This window comes from Polyergus mexicanus, unplaced genomic scaffold (assembly GCF_030449975.1).
Source record: "Polyergus mexicanus isolate NDT 795.1 unplaced genomic scaffold, iyPolMexi1.0 SCAF_7, whole genome shotgun sequence".
NCBI classification, from domain to species: domain Eukaryota; kingdom Metazoa; phylum Arthropoda; class Insecta; order Hymenoptera; family Formicidae; genus Polyergus; species Polyergus mexicanus.
This window is the reverse complement of record NW_027223327.1, coordinates 3,207,254-3,228,133: the sequence shown is the minus strand read 5'-3', so window position 1 is coordinate 3,228,133 and position 20,880 is coordinate 3,207,254. Positions and strand designations below refer to the sequence as shown.

Genomic DNA, 20,880 nt, shown 5'->3' with positions numbered 1-20,880 from the left:
AATTAATACCAACTTTGAAAAATTGAACGAAAGATGGCAGTCGTAGAATCTCGTTTTCCGATATTTAAAAAAATTATTTCGTTCGAAAGATACATACGAGACGCTGTACGCGTGTATGTATATATGCTATTTCAGGATTAGTAATCCTGGCTTGGCTTTCGCGTATCTCGTTGATGACGACAGACAAGAACTAGATAGCTTATCGTCTGATGTCCAAGTGCGCATATCAGGTACAAGGTACGGCTATCTTTGTCTCGTTCTCGTTGTCTTATTCCCTACTCTCGGCACGATCCTCCTTCCTCCTCGTGTGTGGTTGGATTCTCCTCCGTGTGTACAGCGTATATGTCTTACGGTCGTTCACACGGCTACGAGCGATGGAATGCACCGGCGTCGCACAGCCACGCACACCCTCGCGCGGATTCGTGTTGAGGAACCGTTAATGAGTCTTGCAGTTTTCTTAGACCGCCCGTGTGTTATCGGACGATGTCGTCGTCGGCGCGGGAAAGAGGGGGAAGGGGCGGCGGGATGACGGAAGACGGGGACTGACCGTTGGAACGGAACGAGATTGGATCCTCCTTTTCGGATTAGGAGAAAAAGAGCGCGATATATATGCCAGACACGAAATGTAACAAATACAAATAACGCGTGATTTTTTTTTCATTTTTTTTATTTTCTCTGATCATAGAATTTCGAAATTCGGAATGGAGCATAAATGTCATTAAGATTAATTTCTTAACTGCAGTTTGTAAATATACTGTATATATGAATTTTATACGTTGATTCGTACAATTTTTCGTAAGTTTCGGGGAACTTCTTGCGATTTTGTCGTGTGTGTGGTATGAGAGAAGGAGAGAGAGGATATCGGTGCCAGCAGGCCCAAAGTACGCCGATACTGGCGGTCTCTGGAAGGAGAGAGAGGAAGAATGACGGAAAGAGAGAGAAAGATCGAAGAGTAAGACAGAGAGAGAGAGAGAAAGAACGAACCAGCCAGCACCAGGCCAGTACACACGGTTGCAGCACTGTTTGGCGGCAGTTCGCTTCTGAGAATTAACGGGTATGGCCCTCTTCTCCCTACTCTACGGCAAAGCATCGCATACTCTCCCCTCCGCTGTATACATTCGTTATCTCTCTCTCTCTCTCTCTCTCCCTATGTATACGTGCATCCACGCCTGCGTGGCGCTGCCTGCGCGCGAGCGAACGCAGCGCTGCTTTACCGCGTTGTGCGCAGTAGCGAGTGCGCATCTGCGCATTGGCGCGAGCGTGACGCGCCAGCGATCATTCTCAGTATGGCATGCTCCGTCGTGTGAGTTGGTTGTGTTATCGTCAATCAGTGTATAATAGTAACGCGCCATGTCTCGCGATTCGCCGTTCTCATTTTCCGCCAATTCACTAATCACATCTTAACCTTTCTTCCCTGTTCGATTGTTTACTCATTTTCACGGCACTATTGCTACGCGTCGTCTGTGAATGCACGCGGATATTATCGGATTAATACAGTGTGCGATATGAAGAGGACGATACCGTACGATCGTTCATCCGATGGGAAAGAAACGCGGACGCACGAGCGATGCCGAGGAAAAGCGATAAAGAGGACACGTCAACGAAACTGCCGGAAGGAGAGCGCGTCAGTTCGTGAATGCATCCCCCGCGATGGGATCCGATGAAAATATTCCTATTCCGGCAACATTTGCGTTTCCGAAATGTTTGGGATCGAGAATGGGTGAGACAAAAAAAAAAAAAAAAAAGAGCATGGCGCGAGAAAGAGGCGCGATCGCGAATACGAGAGGAAAAAAAAAATGGGAGCGCGTATGAAACGCGGCGTGGAAAGCTGTCTCACGGGGAAGCCGTTTCTCAGGCCTTTCGGTCTTTCACGTAGTTTATCAGCCGAACGTTAACGATCGGTTATCGTGACGCGGGCGCCATGCGGGTGACGAAACGACGCGCACGTCCGTCCGTCTGTCCGTCCATACGCTCGCTTTCTGCAAGAGTCGCGTATTTTATATAAAGGGGATCCGTGTATATAAATATATCGGCCATCGTTTCCGATTCTCGACAACATCTCTTCGCTCGAAATTGAAATAAAGTCGACGGCCGGGATCCTGACTGAGAAAGAAAGACGCGCACGAGGCGAGAAGTAACGCTGGAAAATAATAATAAAAAGATCAATAATAATAGTGAAAAAAAAAACGCGACGCGCGCTGCGTGGTTTTTGACCGATAATCGCATCCCATTCCTTCTCTGCCATTGAGGTACGCTAATGGCCCTCGTAGTTCGGTCACGCTACACTACGGCGCGCCATAGTGCGCCGCGGAGACTTCCGGCCCGCCACAGGAAACGAGACACACGTGTTCGGGCGTGTGTGTTCCCATAATACGATCCGCCGCTCCCTTCCTCTCTCCCTCTCCCCCCCCCCCTTCCCGTCTCTTTCTCGTCTTCCCGCCGCGCCGGTTCTTGCTCTACAGTCCGCTCCACATTCAACCGGCCCTTCTCCAAGGGGGGGAAAAAAAAAGATGAGCGAGCGTATCGTAAATATGTGATGTATACACGCGTTTTCGTCCATTCGTCGAAACGTGCACGAAGATAAGTGGAACGGAGGGCGACGAATGAGAAAAATCCGCTGCCACTAGTAAGAGATAGCTATCATCTCTCTCGGGATGAGTACGTATATTATAATTCTTATTATCTTCCGTATCTCTATAACGGCTTCTTTAACCGCATTTCTTTCGCTGACAATGCGTGGAGAGAGAGAGAGAGAGAGAGAGAGAGAGAGAGAGAGAGAGAGAGAGAGACAGAGAGATTTACATAGAACTTACGCGAGCGAAAGTTTTGTTTACGGATTAACAATTATCGTTGAACTGTCAAAAGACAGACGTGTCGCAACTTCCTTCATTCTTCATATGTAAATTGTACACGTGTGTAGAATACCAAACGTAACGAACACAAATTAACACTACCACCGCACATTAACTTTTCTTAATATATTTGAGTTATTAAATGCGCGATCTTCGCGATGACAGCTGCTTACGGTACGAAGTGAGCATGCAACGATAGAAAAAGCAATCACCATTGCGGAAAAGGGGGGTGGGGGGCGGGGGGCATCGAATGAAATTCGATTCGATTTTGCATGCCATTTTTAAGTATGGAAATCGGGCAATATACTATATCTCCGGTGTGCATTTGCAGACAAGAATTCCATGCTCGCAACGTGGCGACTCAGCAGTATTTTTCTTATCGTTCTCATCGCATTCCTGAATATCATTGCCGTGCATTTTTTTCGCGTTCGCTCCGCGTAACTACTACCTCTCTCTCTCTCTCTTTCTCTTTCTCTTTCACTCTCTCTCTCTCTCTCTCTCATTCCCCTTTGCGCGGGAATCGAAACCGGTGTAATTTTCACGAGTCCAGTATTGCGAGATGTTGCGCAGATACTCAAAAATAATCTATATTTTTCTATGTATTTATTTCTCTGTCTTTATCTCTCTGTGTAAGGTAATTTTATCTTTTTTTTTTTTTTCTTCTTCTCATATCTGCGGAAATTGAACTCACTGACACATTACGGCGGTTTCAAAATTTCAGCTTGGAGATAGAATAGTTATCTCGTTTCTTTTTGTCGCTTGGCAATATAAAATACTCTTCTCCGTCTGCGCATATCTTTTTTCCTCGTGATAAAGTTGCTTCAAGCATGAGATTGATTCGATCGTATGTTGAACTCATTAGCATTATTATTCGCAACTGCTTCTTTCTACGTGTATTTCGTCGAATTCCATTTAATTCCCGTAATTGGAAACGAGTCTCGCGACTCTCTTTAACAAGTGGGAGCAAACACGTGACTCGCAAAAGAGCCCTTTGTTTCGCGTAAAGTCCCAAGCTATCTCTCTCTCTCTCTCTCTCTCTCTCTTCCATGGGCCTTATTACCTCGGACGTTCGTTCTCGCCTCCTTCGTTCGTAAAGCCCCGGCGCGTCGAGATCCTCTAGATTCTTATGCGTATGTTGTATTATGGTTAGTTGGGTCGAAAGAGAGAGAAAGATCTCTCTCTCTCTCTCTCTCCTTCCCCCTCTCGCTCGCTGCCGAGCCGTGAATGCGAACTGTAGGAGGCTGAGTTAAGGACAGGTACCAGTGGAATGCCGTCTTCGGACCGACCGCCTGAGAGTCTCGACCTCCGTGTGTTCCTCTCCTCGATGCAATCCAAACACACTTTCGTAGCGTGCCGCGCGAGCGCGCACCGTCTCGGACCTTTATGAATAACAACAAAGCGGAAGAGGCGTTGCTCTCGCGAAAATCGAGTTCGAATCGAGCTCGATATGAAGGAAGCGACGCGATAGCGCTCTCTTTGATAAAATAATTTTGAGACTAACATTCTTTTCGAAAACAATTAAATATCGCAGAATAATCTGCTCTGACATTATCACTGAAAGAAGAAACTTTTATATGATAAAGTATAATAAATAAATAATTTTATTATTTGGAAATTTGGATGCGAAAAAGCATGAATTTTAATGGGCATTTTATTTCTCTCTCTCTCTCTCTCTCTCTCTCTCTCTCTCTCTCTACCTCTCTACGATAGATATTTTAAATATAGAAGATATTAATTTGCAAACTATTCTATGGCAAGATCCAACGTGATCGATTCGAGATAGATGAGTACTCATATCACGATATTGGAATTTTATTTACGATTGACATCAATCGATATCAATCTATTTTCTTATATTTTCGTGTATTTTATTTTTATTTTATTTTCTGAAAACTGTGCACTCTTTTTTGTATGGTAAATCATCTCGGATATTTTCGAATGCAAATATAAATCAGATTGCACCATCGAATAAGTGTTGCAAGCTTATTGAAAATGTTACTACTTTATATCAGATTTATACTCGTTACACTCGAGTGCTATTAAAACATTTCGTTATAAATACAGATCGATTTTTCACGCTTGCATATTTTTGTTCATAATTCAACGAAGATCTCGACGGTTTCGTCGCGGGTAAAATAAAATTAATCTCGCACGAATAAGGTATCTTTTTGAGCGATTACTTTTATATATATATATATATATATATGTGTGGGAATGCAATTGCACAATATGTACCCTCTCGCGAAACCCGCTCATTTACCGGCTGAATTACCAAACGCGGGAGAATAAAGGAGACCGCGTTATATAGGTGCGCGCACGTATCGTTTCGGGGCCACGGTCCCGTGCCTTGTTTACGTCGTCGTACAGAAGGGCCCCCGGGGCCCGAGGCAAGCGTGAGAGCGGGCGCCTTCGCCGCGGAGCGTTTAGCGCAGTGGGCGCTCCTCGCTCCCCTCCCCCTACCCCTGCCCCCCTTCTTCCCTCTTTCCTCGTCTCACCCCCGTCTCGTGCTCTCTCTCTCTCTCTCTCTCTCTCTCTCTCTCTCTCTCTCTCTCTCTCCCCCCCCCATCTCCCAGAGATCTCCTTCCCTTTCTTTCTCTCTTTCGCGCGCCACCATTGTCGCTCTCTCGCTCGCAAGTACCATAACTTATCGCGCGGCGAATTCTATTTTTTCCCTCCCGCTCTTTATCATATTTCGTCCTATTGTGCTTTCTAATAATAAATCGTTACATTTCGTAAAAAATTAAGCGTTACTTATATCCATTTGTTCACGCATCGATGTTGTAGAATGCATCGTTATTACGAAGGTCCCGATATTACGGATATCATATGATAGCGATGTAAAAGTATTTAATAAAGGATAAAGGATATTTTTCGGTATCGACGATAATTTTAGCGTGGACCCTTATCGGGATACCGAAGGTACCCCGATACCGATGCGAACTGTCAAACGCGCGTAAGAATCCGTCGCGATGAGGAGACGCGTTGCGCGAATGATCCACAAAGCACGGTGTTCTTAGGGGGACCGCGGTCCCCGAATACTCAATAAACATCGCGTACGCACACGTACGTGCGCGCGCGTACGCGCACAGGAGAACGTCGTTTCCTCTCCGTCTTCTTCCTCGGTCGCTCCTTTTTCAGCGAGGGCAACGAGGCCGGTGCCTCCGGTGTATGCATGTGCACACGACGAGGACGGACGAGGAGCGTCTGAGCCGGCCTATGGCCGCCATGACAGAGCGGAATGCATGAGAACGCGGAGCTACTGACCCTCTCCCCCCGTTCCCCTTCCTCTCCTCTCTCTGTGTCTCGTTCTCTCATATCCCATAACCCCTCGGAGACCCCTTTTACCCTTTCCTCCTTCCCTCCTCTCTCTCTCTCTCTCTCTCTCTCTCTCTCTCTCTCTCTCTCTCTCCTGTGTTTCTCTTCGTCTCGCTGATGGAGAGTTTGTCTCTCTCTCTCTCTCTCTCTCTCTTTCTTTCTTTCTCTCTCTATTTCTCTTTAATCTCCATATCAATCTCGCTCGCCGAAACCGCGCGCCCGGGCTTTTAATCGCGCCGATTCAGAATTATCCCGGACAGCGCTCGTTCCTTGGGCTTATCCCACGTTCGCGTCGCGATACGTCTTTTGACGCGCATCTTATTCTTCCTCTCTATCTCTCTCTCTCTTTCTCCCTCCGTATCGTTAATTCGGCCGAGCGCGCACATAATTGACTCGTATGGGCCGTAACGCGCGAGCGCACGTCGTCGTCGGAGATAAGGAAAGAGATAGATCGGGGCGCGAGATGTTTTTGCTCTTTATATGCAACCGCAGCCAAACCCTTTTCGATACACTGATAATTTTTTTTTTTTTTTTTTTTCCCCCTGAAAATTGATTCCTACAAAATGTATTTATATTAATTCTCGCGCATTATTATTTGTTACAGAAAGACTTGATATATTAAAATGTATTTAATATTTGTCTAAAGATTTTTATATAATTTCTTAAACATTTTTTTTGAAAAGTTATGTTTGAAAAAAATGCCGTCTGAAAATATCTAATAAAGTCTCGCGTGAGAAAGCGTTTCGCAGATATCGAAAAAGGTGTCGAAGAAGGTTGCTGCGACGCGTGACGGAGGAGAGATTCGACGAATATCTCTCGAGACATTGTTCTACAAAATCGAACGACCCGAGAGGCGGATGGGAGACTGAGACTGCTACGACTAATACGACAGCTACTCGCGACGCGACAAATACGCAGCTACAGGTGCACACATATTGGACACATTTTTCTGTCGGTAGTTGTCGTGTGCCAATCGGTCACATAACGGTCGCACGGTCGTAACACGACCGCTTCGCGCCGCTGTCGCCGCCGATATGACGTCAGGAGATCGACGACCGTGTATCCGCGTCGCCGCGACGGTCATTCATACGACTCTCGATGGAAGCCCGCGCGTTGGAATCCGAGGGCGAGGAATGTGACAGGAAATAGTCGCATGCTCGTCGTCGCGCCGTGTCGGTCAGCGCGCGCGAAAAAAAAAAATTCATATTGACCTACGCGCGTTAGACGATCGCAATACTCTCGCATATAATTTCAATTCCTTCGATCTTGACGAAATTATAAATTAGATTTCGAATTTTTTTTTTTTTTTTTTTTTTTAACGATAAAACAAGCAGCTGTTTGACGATATATTTTACTTCGTAATTTTCGACCTCGAAATAACGAGGTCAAATTTGACGGTTAAGATTTTATTAAATCGTTAGAACGCAAGTTGTATTATTACATTATTTTGCAATCGATCCTTGTTTACACAACGAACGTCCGCGGCTTATTGTCTCGCGCGGCGCGCGATGTCCGATTAATCGAATCAAAAGACCTCTCGTTAATCGCGCGTAACCGCCAACGGCTACATCGCGGTAATAGTAGAGGAAAGCCGAAGAGCGAGAAGCGTGTGCAATAAAGTCCCGAGCGCGACTTAATACCGCGACGACGATGACGACGACTCTCTGCTCCTCTCGTTGGGTCGTTGACTCTATGTGTTTCTTCTTTCTTCGAATCCTGGGGGCCCCCACAGTCTCTCGTACCAGATCCTCTATGCCTGTGCTCCTCGCACATGCTCTCCCAACTCCCGACTAAATCCGTCCCTGCAGCAACCTCCTCTCCTACCCGCCCCTCTCTTCTCTTCTCTTCTCTCTCTCTCTCTCTCTCTCTCTCTCTCTCTCTCTCTCTCTCTCTCTCTGTTCTTCTCGCGTCGTACCTTTCTACGTTCTCATTCTTTCTCCCCCCGTCGTTTTTCTGTCGGCATGCACGCGGATACTTCTTCGTTCCTGCTAGACGGTAAACAACACGCCACGCCATTCCTACACTTCTCCCATTCATATCTCTCCCGAATTATTAAAATGCCGCCGCGTTCCATCCAGGAGCGTACGAGCTGAATGTTAGAGTTGACCGTGATCTCGCGACGTAAATTTATGCTAATTATTTTTTCTTCTTCTTTTAATCGGTGTCATGAATGCAGATTATCAAGGTAATCGGATTAAAACTTGTTGCAGCATTGATGCCAATTTTTAATTCAATTTATATATACGAATTGATATCTAGCGCTCTATTCCTCTTGTTAATGGAGAATAATTAATGCTTTTGTGTGATGAGGTGTTGAAAAAAAAAAATTGCAGTGAAAAAGAAATCGTTGGATATTCTCAAAAGGTAGCGATTGTGCGATTAGAGTTGTATTATCGCACTGTTCTCAGTCGCTTAATAATTTATAAAGTGCATTGGTACAGTATTTTGCGTCATTGGAGCTATGAATCACTAATGCCTACACTTGACTCTTTGAACTTGCTGCTAAGATAGACGTATCAACGTGACCGACTCTCGTAACTGATGGTATTTTACCAACCGTAAATCATCATTTTGTCGCGTACAGGCATTTATTTAACGACAGGTTAACGCATTTGTTGTGATCGATAGAACTTTTGCGTATCTGTCAAAAATTAATTCACTCAAATCGTTTCTATGATAAATTTGGCGCGCGCGCGCCTGTCTGTGTATATTACAGATAATATTTTCTCTCATAATATAAATTCTAATGATTCTTACAAAATCATTCTCTTTATCTCGCGCGTTATATTTGGCATTTTTTTGCCTCTCTCTCTCTCTCTCTCTCTCTCTCTCTCTCATCTCGCTCGATTCTTCGAAAATCCTGCGGCATCTTCGGCATCGCGAATCAATACTTTTCTGCGATAACTGCCTCGGGAGGGACCGTTCAACAGGTGCTCGCTTCTCTCGGTCGGACGCCGAGAAGAATACCGCTGAGAGACGAGGAGGCGCGTGAAAAGACGGGTGGGGGGGGGAGAGAGATCGATGAAGAAAAAGAAGATGCTAATTGGAGCGGACTTGTACCGTCCAGCAGCGCGTGTTAACACGACTTCCAGGTATTCAACATGCTCTCCTCTCTCGCCTTCTCTCTCTCTCTCTCTCTCTCTCTCTCTCTCTCTGTTCTCGGCCCTCGCGGACGAATACCGTCTGTAGTAGGTGCTTTCGGCTAGACGCCGGCTTCCTTCAAAAAGGAGCCTTTTGGAACTCGAACTCGCTATTTGGGTTGGGGGGAGGGGAGAGACTGCATCAGGTATACACACACACGGTTTGCGCGGAAGAAACGACGCGAAGGAAAATATTTCTATAAACTATAAATGACTCTTCGTGACATCTTTATCTTGTGTTCCCCCCCCCTCCCCCCTTCCGTTCATCGTCTACTCTTCACTCTACTTCTCCTTTCCAATTTCTGACATTTCTCCTTCTTGTGCGTACACCCGTTAGTCGGATCGTCGACAAATATTTGCACGAATTCAGGGCAACCGCTCGTAAATTAGAGGAAGAGCGAGGAGAGAGGGCATGCTTTGAAATTCTTTAGGGCCGAGCCCCGGTTGGCCCCTGGGCTCTCGTTACCCCCTCCTTCCCACCCTTGCCATCCATCCATTTACCCTCCGTACGTACGCATTTTTTTTCTTTTTCCTCACGCTTCTCCTTCGGTCTCGAAAAGTCTTTGGCCTCTCGGCCTATGTCAGAAAATTAAAACGGCTCTACGTTCCTGTTTCTCTCTTCAGCGAAGCCGTGCTTGATGCTCGTCGGTATCAATCGCGTGGAGGCTCTGCTCGTGACACGTGATTCGTGACCCGTTCGCGCGTTCTCCGAAATTCGCTTGACTCTCTGAATCATCGCATGGAATCATGACCGCCCTTGGGTCTTCGAGTTATTAGATTTCGTCGCTAATTGATGGCTGCCGAAGCGGGCCTAATCGGCGAGATTAGGAGTTAACGAGCGCCGAACAATAAGTGTACGAAGTTCTCGAAATCGGCGATTATTTTCAGACGCAATTATCTTCACGCACGTCGTCAAATTTACAGTCAGAAATCGGTAGATATACTCTAATAATAGGAAATCGACTCGTTTGTCATGTCGTAAGTCTTGATGTAATGTATATGACTCAATTTGATGATAAGAAGTTACGATATCTATAATTTCCGATTGAAGATGATATAATAACTAGTTATTTTTTTTGCAATCGATATTCGAATATTTTAAACGTTATTAATCTTACAAAAAGAAACAAAAATCGTGATAATATTATGACAGAAAAAATTTTTCTCTCTGATTGTTTTCTTATAATATTTCTTATAAATATTTTTTTAACAAAAGGGCAGGCGCTTAGATGGCCAAAAAATAGGATTTCATCAGCTTGTAAGCGCATGCTCTTTCGCGTACTCGCGAGTATGACCGTAAAGGGTACGAGAAGAGAGAAAGATAAGATGCGAAGTGGTCGAAGAAGGAGCGACTTCTACGACGATGCTGCGTGGATCGGCATCGTCGTAGTTATACAAGAGATAGAAAGAGGGAGAGAGAGTAAGGAACATTCGAAGAGTGCGCGACGCTGGAAGGGCGAGAGAGAAACGGAGGGCTACGAACGACGCTGAACGGGGATGACGATGAGGGAGCAGGGAGGGAGCGCGGGCGTTGGGGGTGGGGGCAGTGGCGATGTCCTAGCGAAGGTCACGGCCGGGAATGCGGTTTACGTCCGTCGGTCCAAAGTGGCGTGCCGCGTTGCGGAGCTCTTTCTCTTCTCTTCTCTTCTCTTCTCTTCTCTTCTCTCTCTGTCTCGGTCTCGCTCCCTTCGCTTTCCTGCCCTCTCGGATACCGCTACTCCCTCCTCATCCTCCCGCGTCCGTTCCCTCCGCTTTCGCTATCTCTCTTCCTCTCTCCTCGGTCTCTCGGACCCCGCGGCGCAGACTGCAGGAATGCACCAAATGCACCGCGCTGACCGATGCTCGTCCCCGTTCCACCGCTTCCACTTGTTTACTTCGGCCGTTTGCCTCTCCCTGTTCCTTCTCCCTTACTCTCTCTCGTTCCGTCTCTCCTTCGTAAGGTCTTTTGTTTCTTTTTTTCTCCGGTCGGCTACTCCGCCTCCGCGGGCCACTCTCGCATCCTTTACATCCTTCTGCCGCCGCCGCCACTCCCGGGAACGTTTCTCTACCACCGTGTACTGGTGCGCGTCTCTTCTTTCTCCTCCACGCTCTCACGATACGCACGTACGTATGCACGCACACGTGTGCGGATCGGTACGCAGAAGAAGAAGTATGTTGTCGTTGCCGGGGATACATACCGGGTCGTACATCGCGACGCGCGTTCTCGCGCCCTCTCGCCGCTCGCTTTCTCTCTCTCTCTCTCTCTCTCTCTCTCTCTCTCTCTCCCCCTTTGTCTCTCTCTTTTTTTCTCATCCGAGATGAGGCTACTCTCCATTGGCCTTCTTTGCCGTGTCCTTCGATCGCACTTCCTTTTACGCCCCGGTCCTGGGATAACTCCCGTTCATGGGAACGCGACCCGAGCAATATCGATTGTCGATCGACATTCCTGATGGTCTTGTCGATGTGATGCCTTGGGTGAGGACGATCTTCATTTTAAAGAAATTTTTCGTCTTCAGCAATTAAAGAGAAAGATTCATAAAATTATTATATGTTCTTTCATACATATTTTTTTTTTCTTTTATCAGAATAAAATCTTTATCGATTTATATTTATTGAATAAAAATTTAAGTTACAATTTTGGTAGATCTGGTTCAAAAATTTGTAGAATTTTGAAATGTTATAAATATTGAAAAATATATTTTTCTACATCTTATCTGTTGGTATTAAACAAAAACAAAAAAAAACTTGATATTAAGAATATATAAGGACTTGCTCCCATTTCATACTCTTTTAAATGATATGTATAATTTCTCAGATCTTCCCATTAATTGCATAAAATATATTCAAGCGTGTATATCTTTTAATTAAATTATTAATAAACAATCTCTATTCTTTAATCTGAACTTTCAGAAAGATTATCACTTACAATTTTCTATACGGAGATAAAAATCAAATGAGCTTTATCAATTCGATCGATACATTATGCGTAGCTCAAAAATTTTGGCGAATTTTTAAATTGCGCGTCGCGCGAATACAACATGAACCGTAATAAGAATCTGGCTGAGCCAGCTGACGCGAAATCACAGGGTGCAGAGACCTCGGTAGAGATTTGACAAACTCTCTTCCCCTTTCTCTCTCCCCCCTCCTCCTCCCTTTCGACCTCGTCTCGCACATCCCCGCTCTATTCTCGTCTGTCTCTTTGGCCCTGACCCACCCAAAGGATGCAGTCACCCCGCGTATGGCCGACGGGATGCGCACGAAGGGAGAGAAGAAAGGGGGAGGGGGGAGGCGGTCTCCGAACCGCCGTCCGTAACTAGGATGAAAAGAGACCAATGTTACACACGCACGCACGCACGCATGCACGCACACGTACGCAGGATGCGAGGGGCGACGGAAGGGGAGGGTGTACACGATGCGCCATAGCGCGTGTGTGCACGCGTAAAACATGCGCGCTATGCGTGCGAAAGAAAAAGAGAGAAGGAAAACGATGCGGCCGCGCGGCGCGGCGGGGCGAGAGAGCGTCGAAGGGGGTGCGTGCGTTCCACAAATCAATACCTACGCTGAATCCCGCGTGTGTACCAGCCGTGCACGACGCACGAAACATATCACCCACCGACCCAAACCCCATACGGATGACATAGCAGCTGCACACGCGGCCGCGGCATATGTCGTCGCGCGTCGTCTCGTAACGATCGTGCCAAATCTTAGATCTTTTTTTTTGTTTCTTTTTTTTTTCTGTTTACAGCTTGTCCGTGACGCGGTAAACAATCTGTCGCGAGAATTCTAACTATCTTGCGATTCAAATAGCAAGTTGTATTTTTAACATTTAATATTCGTGAATTAACTGAAATATCTTTAAAACGAAAACGCTTATAAATTATTATTATATGAATTGTTTCATTATTATATTTTTGACCAGTTATTAATATTTAATTGAATATATCAGATCAAATTTCGTATACGTCAAGAATAGTTTATATTAGATTCTATTTATTTTTCAATGAGAATCGCATACTTTCTTGACATCGAAGGAATCGTAGTGTGCAATAACGATTCCGGTAACGATTCTTCCGCGTCGAGTAAATTTCTAATTTGCTTTCGTAACACGGATCGAGGTCGACAATGACGACGACGGTGATGGCGACGGTGGCCGTAACGAGAACAACGATCTCGGGCATCCGGTATTGTGTCGTATTGCGAACGAAAGATTTACCTTCGCGAAGCAGACTGGTCGATAGATCGATACATCTCAAACTGTATTTTTGCGATAAATAAAAATGTAAGAGAAAGGATATATTCTATCATTTAAATTATTAAAAAACTGAGGCTTTTATTATATAAAAAAATGTAAATACCGTTTTGTAAATTGGATATAATTTTTTATCTTGATTAGCTTTAAGGATCTTTTATAAATATTTTAAATTATATTACGATATAATTGTTTTTAACGCTCGTTCTTATAAATTTTGTTTTGTTTTGTTTTTATAATTTATTTCAATCCATGCTTTGGCATTTATTTAGATTGCTTTTAAAATATACATGATTAATTTAGACAAAAGTAATCGGTTAAAGATTGACGATGTCTAATTAAATGTGAAAAAAAAATCCGCCTTTTCGATCATCTCGATCTGTGAATTTCCAGTTTGCATAGAGACGCGTTTCTGCGCCGCATCGTGTAACCGCGCCCTTGACGCGACGCGACGCGACGCGACGCACTCGTCGCTTATCCGATACTCCGATCCCCGAGTACGTGTGTGCGTTTGTGGCGGCGACGTCTCTGGCGGAGATAGTGGTGGGAGATTTCATTCAGTGCACCTCTCGCTCGCCGCTACGCGCATGCGCCCGCCGGCTGCGCGTACACACGCTACTCACGCTGGCTCCCCTCCCACTCGGACGACGACGAAGACGACGACGACGCTGATGTTCCCTCACGCTTACAACACACGCAAATATACGCACGTATATGTATATACGCGGAATCTAGTATCTCTACGTTTATATATACGCGAATAATGTAGTAGCATATTTTCGCTCGCTCGCACGGTATTTTCTTTCTCTCCTCCTGTATCTCTTTGCGTGCGTATCTACTTATAAAAGAATGCGTGTCAGAGAGCGAATGCACGCGTGAGAGAAGGAGGCCAACGCGAACGGCCGAGTGACCGAACCAGCGAAGAGGACCACACGCCGGCGTGATTATTCGTGAGAATTCCTTGATATTCAAGAATATTTCGATACTCCTCAACCATAAGTTGCGATAAACGCAGCTGTATCGAGGCGCCACGTGCGATACGTCGAGATATTCAAAGCTTTATCGCAATGCTCCATTTGCAAATACATTGATACTACTTTAATGAGGAGTGACAGTGATATTAGTAGTGAAGATGACCTAGAAAGAGAAGGAATTCGATGGACGATAAGCTCTTAAATCGGTATAATGACCGTGAAAAAGGGAGTTTTAAGACTCGATATACATACACTTACTACTTTTTAATTTTAAAGAATCATTTGCAATTTATCCGCGTGACAGTAATCAACCTTATTTAATATCTGATTAAATATTTGAAATAAATATCAAACATATTCATTTAGCAAATTTAATAATGTCAATATTATACTCCAAACCCGAGATTTAAATTAAATTTTTAATTTATAATATATGTGTGTGTGATACGATAAACATGCATATGAAGGATTTGCAAGATTTAAAATAAGATAGATGGTTGATGCAAAAATAGACGTATGATTGTGCAAGAAAATTAATAATGATATATTGCTAAGAAAATCTTTAAAAGTAAAAGTTTATACAAAATTTTCGAGCTCTAAAGCTGTTGTCTTCTATAAATGTATCGCGAATAATCATTCGCAATACAGCAATTTTGTATAAACTTTTATCTGAATGTCATTTAAATAAAGTTGTAAATTTATAAAATGGATAAATTTATTGCGATACATTTGAAACAATGAAAAATTCACAAACACGAAAAACAGTTTTAATCTTCGATTTAAAATCAAATTTATTAAATAATTCGCGCCACATTAATTTCGAATATAATTGCTTATCCTACATATACATTAGTAACTATTAATATACCAAATACATCAATCGCAAAAAATGGAAATTATATAAATTAGATTATCCAAAAACGCAGTTTCGTAATTCTATCATCGCAAGGATAAAACAATACCCATTACAGACGGGGGAGGGGGAAAAAAAATACTCTGCTAAATGCTACGAAAAACAATACAAATTATCGGAAAATTGACAAATATTTAACACGATGTAATTATCAAATATATGTAGGTCAATGTTTCTTTTTCACGAAACATATTTTCGATCGCGAATCCTAAAGACCAGATCGACAATGCAGTGCCACCGATGCGTTGCATACAATAACTTCGCGCATCGACGAATTCGAACGGATCGAAACAACAATGTCGAACGCGTATATAAATGTGTTTGTGCGTGCCTATAGTAGCCCCGAACCAGAAGGAGAGAGAGAACGCTGCGGTCGGTATATAAAGTGAGAAGTAGAATATGCACTCTCCGTGTGACGTAGGGCCCCGTGTATTGCCTGGCGTTGCATTCCCCCGCGGTGCATTGACTTCGCCTCCCCTCCAGCGCGTCGCCACCCCCTTCGCCTTCCCTCTCCCCCTGATCTCATTCCACCGGTTCTCCTTCCTTTCCTCTCTTCTCATTCTGCATCCTTCTTCCTCTCTCTCTCTCTCTCCCTTCTTTTTCTATCTCTCTCCTTGCGTCGGGTTCTTCCACGCCGCCGGTCATATCGTCGCACCCCGCCTTCCTCCCTCTCCCTTCCCCCCTCTCCCTTCCCCACCACTCTCTGTCGGTGGAAACGCTTCCCGGCACAACAACAACATTCCTTCTCCTCCATAACCCCTTCGTAGCGCGGAGACTCTGGCTACCAGACTCTTTTCTCTCTCTCTCTCTCTCTCTCTCTTTCTTTTTCTCTCCTTCCTCCGTGTTCTTCTTCTTCCTCATCTTCTCGCGTGGCGTCTTCGCGCGGATGAGAGGAAGAGACGGAAAGCCGCGCGTTGTTGAACGACTCCGCAAAACTGGTCGCCCGCGAATCGCATGTCCATCCGATCGACCTGGAGATGTCCATCGGAGCAAGTTTGCGCGGCGCAGTTTCGCGGTAGTATTTCTCGTTCGATACCCACGACATACCGATTCGATCTCTATCTTTCCCGGGGTGTCAAAATCTCGCGCGGAAAAAATTGGAGCGAAAGTCGGCGAGTCTAATCTCTCGCTCTCTCAATCGCTCCTTGCTTCGCCTGAAATCTTGAACGTGGATTAAATCGATGGAAAAGATTAATATATTAAGAGAAATTTATATTAAATTAAAATACAAAAATGATTAAAATTTAATTTTTATCTATATTAAAAAAAGAAAAATCTATGACGTCACAAATAGAAGAGTGTTGAACACGAAACAATTTTTCTCATCTAACTTCCAATAAAACCAAATTTCTTCGATAAGAAAATCTTATCGATAAGAATTTTATGAAAAGACTATATCGACATTTTAGCATCCATCTCCCATTGTAATTGTCATGTGATAACAAATCAATCGATCAAGGAGCGCGATTGCACCCTAATTAGAGATCAGAGTTCCCTCGCAATTAATTAATGGATTTTATTGTCGTCGATCGTTATCTCTCTTCTGTCGTCGAAAAAGAAAAATTCTTCCACGCGCTACGGGCTGCACCTGCTCAGCTTTCTACTAGCGGGGAATTCAAAGACAGCGCGATCTTATCGGGCTGTATACAAGGCTTAAACCTGCGGAATGTTTTCAGGAGGGTACGTGCTAGGACAGGTGTCGGCAGAGACTAAGGAGAGCCCAGGAGGGCGGTCATCGCGCCGGCCACCGAAATATTTGTTCACTGTAATAAAAAAGAGCCCCGCGCGCGCGTCTGTCCTTGCTCTTTTCTTTAGATCCTCTGTCGTTCACTCGCTTTCTTCTACAACATTTGATGCGTAGCCAGTAACACGTTCTGATCCCTTTTCTTCCCATCGATTGTGAATAGTGTCTCTCAATCACTCAAACGAGGGATCTCTAGCTCCCTTCTTCCTCTTCTTTATTTCCTGGATTTCCATTCCGTAGGAATACAATACCGTTTCTTCCTGAATTCTTTCTCGATTTCGGTTTCTACAGAAAATTGACAAAATGACCGCACAACCGATGGTATTTCACTCTGTCAAGTTTAATATTATCGAAAATTCTTCTCTTTAAGGGCTGTTTATTTTTTTCGATTCTTTGCGATTTAATTAAAGTTGACTCTTGTATTTCATCTTTGTTATGCACAAATGACACACATTTATATGTTTATTAGTTTTATTAGAAAATTCTTTTCCTCAGGCATCCTTCCTCGATTTTACTTTGTTGTTTTTTTTTTCACTGCATTTATCTGAATAAAATAATGGATTTTTGAATAGTGTGACGATGAAAAAACGCACGGTGAAGGAATCTAGATGAATCTATAGGATAAAATCTGATGTCAAGATTCATAAACACTATTGGTTTTGTCTCGATTTACGAAGCTTTATTTAAATAATTTTTTTAATGCCGTAATTTTTATATGTATTATAAGTTTAATTTGAAAAAAAAATCTAAATTTTTATCAATTTTTAATTCTATTCTCATTTTTTCAAGCACATACATTTAAAAGCTTTCATGATGTTGGATTATAAAATTTTTGTATTGATTAGTTTTGCGATAGCCTGACATTTTTATTAGCAAAGTAAATTAATATTTATAATTAGTATTAAAATGCCTTTTACAATTTTTTCATTCTTAAACAACAATCGTTACACAAAAAAATATAAATGGCTTTCTTTTATCTTATTGCATTTTTATCGGAAGAAGGTCGACTGCTTCTGGTTGTTTAAAAAAAAAAAAAAATCATAAAAAAAAAGAAAAACAGATTATTTTAAATTATATATACAACTATATAAGATCTTTTTGGCACGTCAAAATTACGCAACTTCTCCTTTTCCTGCAAATATTTCTGATACATCTAATTACAAACTGAAGATACTGCCACAGAGTTTCTTAAATTTATTTTTAATTTACTTGGTATCGGGGGAGATATTGAAATTGATCGAAAGAAATTCTCTTACTCTATTTTCATCTTGATTGCATAAAAAAATAATTTTCATTTGTTTCGATTATTGAGAATGAATTAATGCATTAAACGATAATTAAAATGGTTCCTTGATATTGAAAGTTTTATTATTTTCTCGTTGATCAAATAGCAAGAATAAAATAAAAAAAATTATTTTCTTTTCGGCTTTCCTTCTGTGCAGTCTAACGAATCGGCGATTCTCGATTTACAAGCCCGCATTATCGATCTGTCCAAGTTCCTTTCGACCTTGCAATCCTGCGGGGTATATAATCTATCGATATTATGATACCGCAGAGAGGCCATGTCGGCCGTAGTGGTACCTAAAATCATCCCTTCCTTATACATATATATATATATATATACACACACATTGTATATTTGTATATGTATATATATATATATATATATATATATATATATATATATACATATACATATATACATGTCGCTCGCTAGAGGGGGAGGAAGAAAACGCCGTGTTCTTTATCGATCTTCGCGAACTACAGCGATCATGCGCGTGGTAGGCCGTTAGGGAAGTGTCAGCACCGTGTACTTCAATTTTGGGCCAGCGGATATCTATAGATCCGGGCGAAAACAACCCAAGTCATCGACACAGGTGGATAAAAGGAACGCTTGGAGGGTGGCAGGCGAGCGTTTCGCTCAAACATATTGTGTGCCGAACCAGAGAGAGAGAGAGAGAGAGAGAGAGAGAGAGAGAGAGAGAGAGAGAGAGAGAGAGACTTGCTCGAAGAAACTCGCGAAGCGAGCGCGCGCGCGCTTGCTTGCTCCCGAAAATTCTGCAGGGACGACTTCTCTTCGTCTTCGTCGTCTTCGTTGCCGCTGTAGCGGTCGGCGGCCATATTTGCGCCAGCATGGTAGGCGTTCACAGGCGGTACCGTCTCGTCCCGCGTTCTCCAACTGCTTTGGAGAACACTTTTGCCCCACTCGCAAGCGCGCCGTCGGGTTCCTGGTGGGGCACCGTCGGCGATGTTCCGTTGGTGTCGCCTCCACCACCCGTCATCTATCCCTTCCGCCGTCTCCTCCGCCGCTCGATCCCACTCGCGCGCTTTCCGCGCTTCATCGCTACGAGAGGGGAGTTCGCCCCGTGTCCGCAGAGGGGGAAGGGGAAAGGTTGCGCCGGACGGGGGAGCACGGATGGGCTTTAGGGTGGTGGGAACATAGTAGCGACGTGATCGACCTACAGCGGCGGCGATACTTCGTCTTCCACTTCCTGCTCTTCGTCTTCGATTCCACTCGTCGAAGAAGGCGGCCGCCGCCGCCTTCATGGCCCGCGATGAGAATGGTGCGCTGCCCGCGGAACGTCATCGTCTCGTCTTCCTTGTCCTACTCGTCCTGATGGTGCTTGTTTGCCTCGATATTCCGTTTTCTTCTCCTTCTATTTCTTCTTTCTTCGCGGCACGAAGTTTCGAGGGACGGTCGTCTCCAAAGCCTAACTCGGTTTATATATTTAATTATCGAACTTATTCGAGTTCGTTGGAATTTCAGGGAGCCGAATGCGCCGAGATACGGCGCGAACGGCGAGTATGAATAATTGATGAAGATAATCTGCCGCCTTCTTTGTATGTGTGTGCGAAATCCACGGCGTTTGCTCTTATATTTTCCTCTTAGCGCTTTAACGCTGGGTACACCGTATGCGCACTCGGATCGTTAAGGTGAACACATGTTGCTTCATAGTATCTTGTCTCGGTATCTTCATCAGACTCCTTTATCTTCTTTCTTCGGGCTTGAAGTTGCTGAAGAGATGCTGATTAAACCGTACTTATATTTATTATACTTAATTATCGAATCGAGTTCTTTGAATTTTTAAATTAGGAACATTTAAGGGGCAGATGAGATAACAGAAATAAAGATGCGAACTTTATTATCTTCATCTTCTTTTTAACAATTTAATATTGAACATATTTCTTTACTTGATTGTTAAAATGAAGACGAACTGTTCTTGAATATTTTTCCAAGACTAACCACAGCATTTTCTAAAATGTACAATAAAAGCGCTAATTAACAAGTTAACGAATAAGACGATATTAATTATAAGAAACAACAAATAATTTTGATTGTGGGAACAATATTATATAAAATAATTGTATATAAAAATGAGAACGAAATAATGGATGCTTGGAAAAATATATTTAAAAATTATATAATATATTATATCTAAATATATATCAAAAACAATACGAATCTCCATATTATCGCAAATTAATTTATTAGAAAATCCTATCAGATTTGGTTAGGTTGCTGTTAGCAACAGCACGGACAAAGTTACTAGCTGGATGCATCGCTTCTTCTCATTGCGATAATTTATATTAATTCTAACTAAATTAAATTCCTTACGCACGAATATAAGGCTCAATAATTATTAGAATAGATATCTATATTGGAAAATTAACGAGCGTTACACACGATTACTTCAATAGCTGCTCGAATGATGG

At 43.4% G+C, this 20,880-nt stretch overlaps 1 protein-coding gene across 6 annotated transcripts in view; it reads left to right on the top strand.

The window, feature by feature from the left end:
• Positions 1-20,880, top strand: part of LOC138934579 (serine/threonine-protein phosphatase 4 regulatory subunit 1) — a 127,198-nt gene that overhangs the window by 93,311 nt on the left and 13,007 nt on the right. Inside the window, exon 1 of one of the 6 annotated variants that reach the window (XM_070298501.1) lies at positions 1,278-2,658. The exons of the other annotated variants lie outside the window; for them this stretch is intronic. The gene's annotated coding sequence lies outside the window, so the exon portion shown is untranslated. Of the gene's footprint in view, positions 1-1,277; positions 2,659-20,880 lie in introns of those variants that run through there. 6 annotated transcript variants of the gene reach the window in all.